At 37.6% G+C, this 13,499-nt stretch overlaps 1 protein-coding gene across 2 annotated transcripts in view; it reads left to right on the top strand.

The window, feature by feature from the left end:
* ZNF292 (zinc finger protein 292) overlaps nucleotides 1-13,499 on the top strand; it is a 94,121-nt gene that overhangs the window by 55,966 nt on the left and 24,656 nt on the right. The gene's annotated exons all lie outside the window — the stretch shown is intronic.

Below are 13,499 nucleotides of genomic sequence, written 5' to 3'. Positions count from 1 at the left end.
GAGAAATAAATAAGCTTCTTCCATTGTCGCTTTTCGTGTTGGTTGATGGCAAAGCTTAGGCATTTTGCTATGTGATAGCAATTTCTGATTTAGAAAGGAGTAAACTCATCATTTGTTAACTCTTCTGGTACTTTGATATTTACCAAAAGACTTCTCAGCTAATCTCCAAACTTCTCATCAAGCTGATTGTTCCTACCTGACTCCTCTCTTAATATTTACCCAGCTTTCTGGATAGTTTTAGCAGTGTTATCTGTTTCTTGGCTTTCACTGCAAGTTTATTTGTATTACTGCCCTTTGTGTATTTCCCCAGATTAGTTACATTAGAGGTCTCTTAGACCTTAGAGAAATAGATCCTCATTATTTAAAATAATAAGAACAACATTTAAAGGTTGAGAGTCTTAGGGGCTTTTTGCCTTTGGTGTATTATTTTTTATCCCCAGTATATTACCACCACTATGTTTTTATTTCTATAATTAAATTCTACTTTTTACTCTTCTCAGCTTTAGAAATATTGGATAGAATATATTAATAATAATACCAAATTACATTGTATAGTTATTGCAGTTTGAAATGTGCTTTTAATCTTCACAATGATCCTATGGAAAAATGGGATCTTTTTTTGTCCCTGTTGCACAGGTGAGAAAATACAGGCTCAGAAAGATTAGTTGTCTTTTCTGTATCACACTGCCAGTGATGTGAAGTAGAGCTGGGAATCGAAGTGAGGTCCCCAGCTCTGTCCTTTTTATATTATGCCATGTTGCACCCAGCCTAATAAAATAAAATCACACCTAGCTTAAATAAAGATTTAACTCCTTTTTTCTGTTGTCAGCTTCTGAAGAGCATCTTTGCCAAACTCTCACATTATGCTGATGCAGAAAAATAGAACCTTTACCTTAGCAGAGATTTAAAATTTACCTTAAAAGAATATGTGCTCAGTATGTGCTCAGTGTCCTTTCTTGTTTCAATGTGCCTAACATTGTTTCTGTTAACAAATGTCTTTGCCCATCTCTGTGCCACTTTATTTCATGATCCTCACCTGGCATAGCTACTGGAATAATTTGGGCTATAAAGCAAAAGGAGTTTCTACAGTAACAGATAGACTGTAGGTAGCCAGATTTTAATATGACTCGTGAAGTAACCAGAGGGATGTTATATGACTGAGAGACTGTGCAGCTATAATCTTTATTTGGCCCTGTTATTTAGCCTACTTCTTTGACGGGAGTTACTCTGTGGGTAATCACATAGACTTGAACTATATGTTGAAGTAATTAACATTTTACACATATACACTAATTTATTTACATTTTCAAATTGGGCAATTGTACAGCATGTGGAACTTTCAGCTTTTTATATGATATATCCAAACCCTTGGTTTAACCTATACTGGCCTATGGCAAGTTTGATAAGAGCTAGAGCTCTGCCAGCAATAGGTACACTGTAATAGGCTATGTTCATTAGTTTGTTGATAGCAAAGCGTTTGAAGTTTTGATGTAGTATTTGAACAGTGGATAATCGACTTAATTCTGATTTATTTTAAATAACTAATTTTTATTGACTAATTTTAGAACTAAAATTTAGTTTTATTGACTAAATTTAGAACCACAAAGCCAGGTGGCTCAGTGGTGAAGAATCCACCTGCAGTGCAGGAGATCTGGGTTTGATTTCTGGTTCGGGAAGATGCCCTAAAAGGGAATGGCAACCCACTCCAGTATTCTTGCCTGGAGAATCCCAGGGACAGAGGAGCCTGGCAGTCTGTAGTTCGTGGGATCGCAAAGCATTGGTCGTGACAACACACATGCAAAGCCCAGCTAAAACCAACAAATGTTCTTTGATTTAGGGATTGAGGGTGTATGGGACTCAATTAAAAATGCTGGTTTCCCTTTAAGGTTTTAGCATCTTAGAATAATGTAACTTTGATATTTAAACAGTGTAATTAAGTTGATGGCCTTTGAATATCACAAGAACTTTAGGCTTACATGTTACTTGTGCCTTCCTTTAGTTATCATCTAAGAATTGGAAAGGCGCTGAATAATCATTTATCTTTTACTCAATTTTAACTCCCTTCTAAAACATTACTCACTGGTAAAATGAATGGGCCTTTGCTTGAATACTCATAGAGAATGGTAACTATGTAATTCACTCCATTTATAGCTGCTATTAGATAATCTTTGTTGTGTAAATTGTGAAAAACTATGTACTTAAGAGTTGCTGTCTTGGATCTAGTGCTACCCATAAGGCCATGCATACCTAACAAAGTACAAATCCCTCTAAAGGGACTAAAAGCTATCCTGGTGTGTCCTGATTTTAAGTCTACAATCATGATTTCTGACTTCAGTGCATTTTGTTTCTTGTTCATGTGTAATTCTCGAAACTTAACATGAACCCCGAATATGATCTGGCCAGCATTTTTATACATAGTATTTTGGCATACAAAGTATTCCTTTTTTTCTTTTTTTAAATTTCACTGTGTTAAATCCATTCTGCCTCTGCAGCTTGTCCATATTATGTTACATCTTGGTTTTGTTAGTTCAAGGGTTTTGTCTTTCCAAGTTTAAGCAGATATTATTAGCATACAGTATGTTGGCATCCAGGTTCTTGATAATGACCATTAAAAAGGTCATACTCAAACACCTAGCCCCTGGAATACTTATAGACATTTTCTTGTTTCCTTTTAGTCTTTTAGCCAGTGCCCTTTTGATTATGGTTGTTTCATCACATATGCCTGTTTCCTTGTGTCTGGTCCATGGCTTTCCTTTTTGTCTATAGTGACACTATGATGAAAGACCACAAGAGGTATTTGGCTAGAGTTTTATTAAGTAAGATTATTTACTATTGAGGTTAGTCTGACATTAATGTTTTAAAAAATATTTTTGTTTATTTATTTGACTGCGTCTGGTCTTAGTTGTAGTGCACAGAATGTTCATTGCATCATGTGAGATCTTTTACTGCTGCTCATGGGCTCTAGTTGTGGCACAAGGGCTCCAGAGCGCGTGGACTCTGTAGTTGTGGCACAAGGGCTCCAGAGCATGTGGGCTCAGTAGTTGTGGTACAGGGGCTTAGTTGCTCCATGGCATGTGATATCTTAGTTCCCCAAAAGAAGACTGAACCCATGTCCTCTGCATTGCAAGGTGGATTCTCAAACACTGGGCCACCAGGGAAGTCCCTGACCTAATCATATTTTAAATGAACTATTTTATAATAGTTTTCTAAATACTCCACACCAGTTTTCCCAACTGTTAGTATGTATATATTTATTAATTATATATGTTAATATAGTATATCATTAGTATGATCTGTTTGTCACAATTAATAAACCAGTATCAATACTTTGCTATTAACTAAAGTCTATACCTTATTCAGATTTCCCTGGTTTTTACCTGTTGTCTTCCTTCTGTTCTAGGATTCCATCTAGGATATCACATTACATTTAGTCATCATGTCTGCTTAGGTTCCTCTTGGCTATGATAGTATTTTCAGACTTTGCTTGTTTTTGATGATCTTGGCAGTTTTGAAGAGTATTATAGGATTTCCCTCAGTTTGGATCTGTCTGATGTTGCTCACGTGATTAGTACTTGGCTTATGGGTTTAGGGGAGGAAGATCACTGAGGTACAGTGCCATGGTCATCATACGAAAGGTACCTGTAACCAACATGACTTCCTCACTGTTGGTATTAACCTTAGTCACCTGGCTGAATGTGTTTTTCACATTCAGTGAAATTACTGTGAAATTACTCTTTTTCCACCTTTCCATGCTGTACTCTTTGGAAAGAAGTTACCTTATGCAGCCCACACTTAGGAGTTGGAGAGTTAAGCTCTACCTCCTTGAGGAGGCAGTATCTACACAGATTGTTTGGAGTTCTCCACAGCAATTTGTCTTTTCTTTTTTAAAGATTACTGATGTTTTGGCTGTGGTAGGTCTGCGAAGCAAGCACTGTGGCAGGTCTTAATTACTGCCCTCGGGCTTTCTCTTAGTTACGGTGAGTGGGGGCTACTGTTTGTGTGTGAGCTTCTCATTCCTGTGGCTTCTCTTGTTGCAGACACTGGTTCTAGGCTTGCCGGCTTCAGTAGTTGCAGTGCCTGGGCTCAGTAGTTGTGGCACCTGGACTTAATTGTGGGATCTTCCCAGACCAGGGATCGAACTGGAATTGGTTGCATTGCAAGGCAAATTCTTAACCACTGTACCACCAAGGAAAACCGAAATCTGTCTTTTCTTCCTTATCTATTTGTTTAATTAATATGGACTCAACTGATATTTACTTTATGCTTTAGTGATAATACAACACTATTTTGTTGATCAAATTGTTCAGCTTTGGCCACTGGGAACTCTTCAAGTTAACTTCTCTGTCCCTTTGACATAGCCCCATGGTTGTGGGTTATGTTTTTGTTTGAGTACTTCCTTGTTTTTTGTTTCTACAAGATGCTCTATGTTTATTCTGTGTATTTCTTGCCCCAATCCTATAATCAGCTGTTTCTCCAAGGAACCTTAGTTCCTTTCAGTGGAGAATAGTGTTAGGAACCAAGCCCTGGTAACTGGTTGTGCTCGTTGCTACTGAGGTGTCATTGCCTCCAGGAACTCTCAGCAGACAGAGTAAAAAAATATATGTAGGTATAATTAATCTGTGTGTGCACACATATTTATAAATGTTTGTATATGTAACCAGTTGTATCTATATTACACTAAATGTGAGAGTTTATACAGATGTCTCCAACTCTAATCTATAGCACCTGGATCATTCTGACCTTCTCTTCTTATCTATAACCTCTCATTTCAAAAGAATGTCATATAATTGGAATTATACAATATGTAGCGTTTTCAGACTTCTTTTACCGTAGACCATCCTATATTGCTTAATCATCCATATATTACTACTTACTTACTCCTAGTGTATGTATAGTGATTTCAGAATTGATAACCTGTATCCCTGTGGAAAACAACTTTTATCAGTGTACACAGTGCCTTTTTCCATATTTGTACTGACTCCTCTTATCCCAAGTTAGGTGAGCAGCCCATTCTCCCATCTCTTTCAGTGAAGTTCTTTCATTACATTTATAAGACAGAATCTTTTGCCATATTCTACAGTCTCTCCTGGGCTTCGCAACCTCCTAAATCATATTTTCAAATTTGCCTACCATTGGAGTCCTTCTTCATGCCCTCAAGTTGTTTGGGTTTTGACCAATGCATATTATCATGTATCCTCCATTATAGTATCATACAGGATAGTTTCATTGCCCTAAAAAAGATTAACTGTGCTTCACCTGTTCAACCCTCTCCTGAACGATGACAATTACTTATCCACGTTTATAGACTTTTCAGTCTACCTTCATTCATTTAACAATATGCATGTAACATTTATCTATGTATTAGAGTGACTTAATAGCTCATTCAAAAAAAAGTTGCTGAATTATATTCCATTGTAAGAATCTACCACAGTTTGTTTATCCATTCACTTCTTAAAAGACATCTTGTTTTCTACCAGTTTTTGGCATTAATGAGTATAACTGCTATAAATATTTGCATACAAGTTTTTTGGATAAATTTTCAGATCAGTTGGGTAAATACCTAGGAGAAAGATTGCTTATATGGTAAGAGTATATTTTGCTTTGTGAGAAGCTGCCAACCTATACCATTCTGCATGCTGTTCTAGATTCTCACTGGTAGTTACTTTTATCTATTTGGGCAATTTTAGCCATTCTAATATATGTGTGTCATGATATCCCATTACTTTAATTTGTGTTTCTGCACAGACAGATGATACTGAACATCTTTTTACATGAATATTTGCCATCTGTATATCTTCTTGGGAGAAGGATCTGTTTATATCTTTTCCTTTTTTTTTAATTTTTTACTGGTGTATAGTTGATTTACAATGTTGTGTTAGTTTCTGCTGTACAGGAAAGTAAATCATTCATACATATACATATAGCCACCGTTTTTAGCTTCTGTTCCCATGTAGGTCATTACAGAGTATTGAGTAGAGTTCCCTGTGCTATACAGTAGGTTCTTTTTAACTTATCTATTTTATGTATAGTAGAGTATATATGTCTATCCCAATCTCCCACTTTATCTCCCCGTCTTTCCCCCTTGGTAACTGTAAGTTTGTCTTCTACATCTGTGACTATTCCAGTTTTGTGAATAGGTTTATTTGTACTCTATTTTTTTAGATTCCACATATAAGCGATATCATGATGTTTGTCTTTCTCTGACTTATTCAGTATGACAATCTCTAGGTCATTCACTGTTCCCTTTAGTTGTTATAGTTTGATATAGGTCCTTTAGCAGATAGGAGCTTGGCAAATATTTTCATTTACTCTGTGACTTGTTTTTCTTTACAGTGCCTTGCAGAGGGCAGAAGTTCTAAATTTTAATTAAGTCCAACTTATTTTTTTTTTCTTTCATGGATTGTGCTTTTGTTGTTTTGTCTAAAAATAATCACCAAACCCAATATCATATAGATTTTTCTCCTCTTATCTCCTGGACCCTGGAGAAGGAAATGGCACCCCACTCCAGTGTTCCTGCCTGGAAAACCCCATGGACAGAGGAGCCTGGTAGGCTACAGTCCATAGAGTTGCGAAGAGTCAGACACGACTGAGCGACTTCACTTTACTTTATCTCCTGGATGTATCATATTAATAGTTTTGCGTTATATATTTTGGTCTGTGATACATTTTGAGATAATTTTTGTAGAAGTGCAACCTAATTTATGTTTGGTGAATCTTTCTTGGTTCTTGACAGTCACTTTTTTTTCCTGAACACTCACAAGTCATATTTCTAATGTATTAATTTTAAGAATCTTCAGTTCAGTCGCTCAGTCATGTCCGACTCTTTGCGACCCCATGAATCACAGCACACCAGGCCTCCCTGTCCATCACCAACTCCCAGAGTTCACTCAAACTCACGTCCATTGAGTCGGTGATGCCATCCAGCCATCTCATCCTCTGTCGTCCCCTTTTCCTCCTGCCCCCAATCCCTCCCAGCATCAGAGTCTTTTCCAATGAGTCAGCTCTTCACATGAGGTGGCCAAAGTACTGGAGTTTCCGCTTTTAGCATCATTCCTTCAAAAGAAATCCCAGGGTTGATCTCCTTCAGAATGGGCTGGTTGGATCTCCTTGCAGTCCAAGGGACTCTCAAGAGTCTTCTCCAACACCACAGTTCAAAAGCATCAATTCTTCAGCGCTCAGCTTTCTTCACAGTCTCTCACATCCATACATGACCAGAGGAAAAACCATAGCCTTGACTAGACGAACCTTTGTTGGCAAAGTAATGTCTCTGCTTTTCAATATGCTATCTAGGTTGGTCATAACTTTCCTTCCAAGGAGTAAGCGTCTTTTAATTTCATGTCTGCAGTCACCATCTGCAGTGATTTTGGAGCCCCAAAAAATAAAGTCTGACACTGTTTCCACTGTTTCCCCATCTATTTCCCATGAAGTGATGGGACCAGATGCCATGATCTTCGTTTTCTGAATGTTGAGCTTTAAGCCAACTTTTTCACTCTCCACTTTCACTTTTATCAAGAGCCTTTTGAGTTCCTCTTCACTTTCTGCCATAAGGGTGGTGTCATCTGCATATCTGAGGTTATTGATATTTCTCCCGGCAATCTTGATTGCAGCTTGTGCTTCTTCCAGCCCAGAGTTTCTCATGATGTACTCTGTATATAAGTTAATAAGCAGAGTGACAATATACAGCCTTGACGTAAGACTCTTAGCAATATATTTATTCCTCTAGTCTACAGTTTGAAAAATGTACCTCAGGTCCCATTTTGAAAATTATATTTTCCCACCTGTTTCCATTTGCTCCATTGTTCTATCTTTTTCAATCTAAAGGTTGTTATCAGACCCACCATTCTCTCTATCATCATAAATAATGAATAATCAAACCCAAGGAGCAGAGACCCTTCTCAAGAAGTTACCCACTTCCACCAATTTGATTATATTCATCTTATTTGGCATGCTTGTTGTTTATTTGCTATGTTGTTTCTGACACTTTTTCGACCCCATGGACTATACCCTTCCAGGTGCCTCTGTCCATGGGATTTCCCTGGCAAGAATACTAGAGTGAGTTGCCATTTACTTTTCTAGGAGATTGCATCGCAAGCAGATTCTTTACCACTGAGCCACCAGGGCAGTCCAGTTGGTAAGCTAGGGGTCATCTTTTTAATAACAGTTTGCATGGTGTATGCATCCTTGGTCCTGAACCTGCTGTTTTTTCTTTTTTTGTATATGTCATTATTGTAAAATCTAAACTTTGAAAGAGCTCCCTACTAACAGTTACACTGAATTCCTTCAGCCCTTTCCCTTCTATTTTGGAATAATTTGCAGTTGCATAAATTGTGTTTTTATTCAGCTTGCCAGTTCTTTCTTGAATCCTAAGCCCTGGGGTTCATTTTTTGTTTTTTGAACTCCTTGGTTTTCAAAGGAAATTTCTAAAGCTTAAGATTTTCCATAGTACTTATAAGTCCTTCAGAGCTTTGTGAGAAAATAAGTCTTTATTTCAGTAATAAACTTTACATTTTAAAATAAACAGGAAAAACATGCTGCTTGGTTTACCAGATATTAGCATATCTACGATGTAATAATATTTTAAAGGAAGAGATGGGAGGAGAGAACAGATGAAATGAGGCCAGATCTGATTACATGCAGCTGAATTTGTTTTCAGATAGAAATCTCTAGTTCTTCTACTTGTTGAAACTTTTCCTGTATATTTTATGGGCCTATGTGTATCTTCACCTGTATTCTATGTATAGAATACCAAAATGGGTGATTCTGAAACCTACACTTAAATATGTTGACAATTTTTTTGAGTGTTAAAACATTTCTTATACAAAATCACTAAAAAGAACATCTTGTAGATTATACATTAAGTAAGCTTAAGAAATACAGTTCTCCTAACATTTCTATTTGGTTATCCTTTTTTTTTTTTTTTAAAAAAATTTTTTTGCTTTCTCTCTCTTTGGCTCTTACTGACCTTGTCTTGTTATAAAAAACAAATAAATGGAATATTTTGAATTTTATTTTTAAAAATCACTGCTAAATTAGATTGCCCTCTTTAGGTTTTACTTAGATCATTGAGGATCAGTGACTCTGAATAGAATTAAGCTGATGGAATTTAACGGCAGTAAAACTGTAGAAGTGTTCACTTTCCCATTTCAGACTGATGTTTTATTTTGCATTTTGTTAACCTTAATTATATTCTACTGTTACATAACTAGATATATGGTGACCACCAAGATTTTATTTTTACTAGTAATGATTTAAAACATAAACTTACTGGCTTTTCTAAACATCCTAGAAAAAGTCATTGTTTCTGTTCTAATGAGTCTGATTTCATTATCATGTTACATGGATAAAGACATGAGAATTTAATTAAATGTAATAGTAATAATTAAATCTTACTCCACAAGAAAATTTTATGGTTACATACTTACTTTTGTTGTTGTTGTTCAGTTGCTAAGTTGTGTCTGACTCTTTGCAGCCCCATGGACTGTAGCACGCCAGGCTCCTCTGTCTTCCACTATCTCCCAGAGACTTACTAGATTCATCTATAACATGGAATTTTTAAAATTTATATAAATTCTATTTTACATCAATCATGTCAAAAATCAGTTACGATCATAAAGTTTCAGGCTTAATGACAAAGCAGGTGGTTTAAGCAATTCTGAAATCTTCAGTGAAAATGCTGTGTCTTGAAATTTAGCTTATTCTCCCAGGAAAGGGTGAGAGGTTGGGTGAAGGAAGTGTTAAGCTTTTATTAAATTTCTGAATTTGAATTTTTTGAACTAATGCTGAATTGATTTTTTCATTGCATTTTTTTCTTGTGGTAAAAACGCAGAATTTAATCATTTTTAAGTGTATAGTTGGAGAAGGCAATGGCACCCCACTCCAGTACTCTTGCCTGGAAAATCTCATGAACGGGGGAGCCTGGTGGGCTGCAGTCCATGGGGTCGCGAACCGTCGGACACGACTGAGCGACTTCACTTTCACTTTTCACTTTCATGCATTGGAGAAGGAAATGGCAACCCACTCCAGTGTTCTTGCCTGGAGAATCCCAGGGACGGGGGAGCCTGGTGGGCTGCAGTCCATGGGGTCACGAAGAGTTGGACACGACTGAGCGACTTCACTTCAGTAAGTGTTTGGTAGTGTTTTGTATGTTCATACTGTTTTGAAACATATCTGCAGAACTTTTTTAATCTTACAAAAAGATTTTATCACTTGCAAGAGTGATTTTAAACAATAGCTCCCTCCTTTTCCCATACTCCACTCCCAGTCCCTGGTTAGTCAACATTCTGCTTTTTGTTTCTATGACTTTGACTACTTTACGTACCTCATATAAGTGTAATCATACTACATATTTACCTTTTTTTGACTGGCTTATTTCATTTAACATAATGTCCTCCAAATACAACTGTTGTTAGCATGTGACAGAATTTCCTTCTGTTTTAAAGGTGAATAATACTACATTATATGTATGTGGCACATTTATTTATCAGTTCACCTGTTGATGGACATCTGGATTACTTCTACCTCCTGGCCCTTGTGAGTAGTGCTGCTGTGAACACAGGAGTGCAGATGTCTCCTTGAGACCCTCCTTGACTTCTTTTGTGGCATCCAAAAGTGGGATAGCTGCACCACATGGTAGTTCTGTTTCTGATTTTTTGAGGAACTTCTAGACTGTTTTCCTTAGAGGTTGTATCATTTTATAGTGCTATCAATAGGACACAAAGGTTACAGTTCCTCTACATCTTCAACCAACATTTATTTTCTCTTTTTGTTTTGTTGTTGTGTTTTTGAAAATAGCCATTCTGAGACAGGTGTGAAGTGATATCTCATTATTTTCATTTGGATTATTTGATTGTTGTTGTTGAGTTATAGGAGTTCTTTATATATTCTGAACATTAACCTCTTATCACATATGTAATTTGCAAATATTCTCTCCCATTGTGTAAGTTGCCTTTTTACTCTGTTGATTCTGTCCTTTGATGTAGGAAGTTAACTTTGATGTAGTCTTATTTTTTTGTTGTTGTTCTTGGCTAACCCTTGGTATCATATCTAATAAATCATTGCCAAGTCCAGTTCTTGAAGCTTTTCCCCATTGTTTTCTTCTAGAAATTTTATAGTTTTGGGTGTTATATTTAGGTCTTTAATTCATTTCAGATTGTGTTTTTATATGGTATAAGGGTTTAATTTTAATCTTTTGCATGTGGATATCCAGTTTACCCAGCACCATTTGTTGAAGAGACTATCATTTCCTCTTGAGTGGCCTTGCCACCTGGTTGAAGATTATTTGATCATTTAGTGATGGTTTATTTCTGAGCTTTTTCTATTCTGTTGCATTGCCTATATTCCTTTTATGCCACTTTTGATTGTTTTGTAGTCCATTTGAAGTGAGGAAGTGTGAGACCTCCACCTTTGTTCTTTTTCAAAATTGTTTTGGCTGTTTGGGATTCCTTGAGATTGCATATTAGTTTTAGGGTCAATTTTTCTATCTCTTCAAAATAGCCATTCCAGTTTTGTTGGGATTACATTGAATCCATAGCTTGCTTTAGGTTATTGGACATCTTAACCACATTAAGTCTTCAAATCCATGAACATGAGGTTCCCTTGCATTTCCCTGTGTCGTCTTTAATTTCTTTCAGTAATGTTTAATTTCTTTCAGAGCTTCCCTGGTGGCTCAGACAGTAAAGAATCTGCCTGCAGTGTGGAAGACCTGGGTTCAGTTCCTGGGTCGGTAAGATCCCTGGAGAAGGTAATGGCTACCCACTCCAGTATTCTTACCTGGAGAATTCCATGGACATAGGAGTCTGGTGAGCTGTAGTTCATAGGGTCGCAAAGAGTCGAACGTAACTGAGCAACATGAATTCAAATTCATTCAGATTAGCTGTTTACTTCCCAGGTGGCACTGCTGCTGCTAAGTCACTTCAGTCAAGTCCGACTCTGTGCGACCCCAGAGATGGCAGCCCACCAGGCTCCCCATCCCTGGGATTCTCCAGGCAAGAACACTGGAGTGAGCTACCATTTCCTTCTCCAGGTGGCACTAGGGGTAAAGAACCCCCCTGCCAATGCAGGAGACGAAAGAGACTCGGGTTCAATCCCTGGGTTGGGAAGATTCCCTGGAGGAGGGCGTGGCAACCCATTGCAGTATTCTTGCCTGGAGAAGGCCATGGACAGAGAAGCCTGACAGGCTACACTCCATGGAGTTGCAAAGAGTTGGAAACGCCTGAAGCGACTTGGCACACACCCAGTGTTTATAGGTTTCACTGTACAAGTATTGCACTCTCTTGGTCAGGTCTGCTAAGTACTTTATTCTTTTTGTTGCTATTATAAATGGAATTGTTTTCTGAATTACCTTTTCAGTTTGTTCATCGTTAGCGTATAGAAATGAGTCTTGTTTTTGTGTTCTGATTTTGATATCCTGCAACTTCACTAAATTTATTTAGTGCGTGTGTGTATGTAATCTTGAGGATTTTCTACCTATAAGATGATGCCATCTGCATTCAGATGATGATATTTCTTCCTTTTTATTTTAGATGCCTTTTACTTCTTGCCCAAATGCTGAATCGATTTTAAGAGAAAATAAATTTTTTTAATGGAATAGGTGATGCAGATTCATGAAGGTTATGATGGAAATTTTGGAATTTATCATTTGAACACAAAGGGAAACCACTTGGAGATTTTAACTGGGAAAGGAGAGTTGCGTATGTTCTTCAGAGGTGCAGGGAAAAAAAGCATCCTGAGTCCTAGTGGAGATGTGTTAGAAAGACTAGCAGAATGCAACAGAGTGGTCTGGGAGATTAACAGTTTGAGCTGAGAGAAGAGGGTGAATGGTAGCTGTGTAGGTGGAGAAAAATGAATGGGAGTATGGATGTGAGAGTTGGACTGTGAAGAAAGCTGAGCACCGAAGAATTGATGCTTTTGAACTGTGGTGTTGAGAAGACTCTTGAGAGTCCCTTGGACTGCAAGGAGATCGAACCAGTCCATTCTAAAGGAGATCAGCGGAAGGAATTATGCTAAAGCTGAAACTCCAGTACTTTGGCCACCTCATGCGAAGAGTTGAGTCATTGGAAAAGATTCTGATGCTGGGAGGGATTGGGGGCAGGAGGAAAAGGGGACGACAGAGGATGAAATGGCTGGGAGACTCTATGGACTCGAGTTTGAGTGAACTCCGGGAGATGGTGATGGACAGGGAGGCCTGGCGTGCTGCGATTCATGGGGTCACAAAATGTCGAACATGACTGAGCGACTGAACTGAACTGAACTGAAGTATTTGGGAGTTGGAAGTGACAGGATCATATGGTGGATTGTAGGTTAGGATAAGGAGGAACAAGGCAGAAGAGGAAAGTTTTCATACCACCTTTTAGTTCTCTTTAGTTTTATAACACATATTGTGGCATACATATTTTTGTATGCAGAGTTTGAGATGATTGTGAAAGAGCTAGCTGGAGATGCTGCAAGGGGAATTATGTGCAAATCTGAATGTGGAGATAGACACTCAGTGAATAGATTTG

The sequence above is a fragment of the Bos mutus genome, chromosome 9 (assembly GCF_027580195.1).
Source record: "Bos mutus isolate GX-2022 chromosome 9, NWIPB_WYAK_1.1, whole genome shotgun sequence".
NCBI lineage: Eukaryota > Metazoa > Chordata > Mammalia > Artiodactyla > Bovidae > Bos > Bos mutus.
The sequence above is the reverse complement of the archived record's forward strand: the minus strand, read 5'-3'. Positions and strand labels throughout refer to the sequence as shown.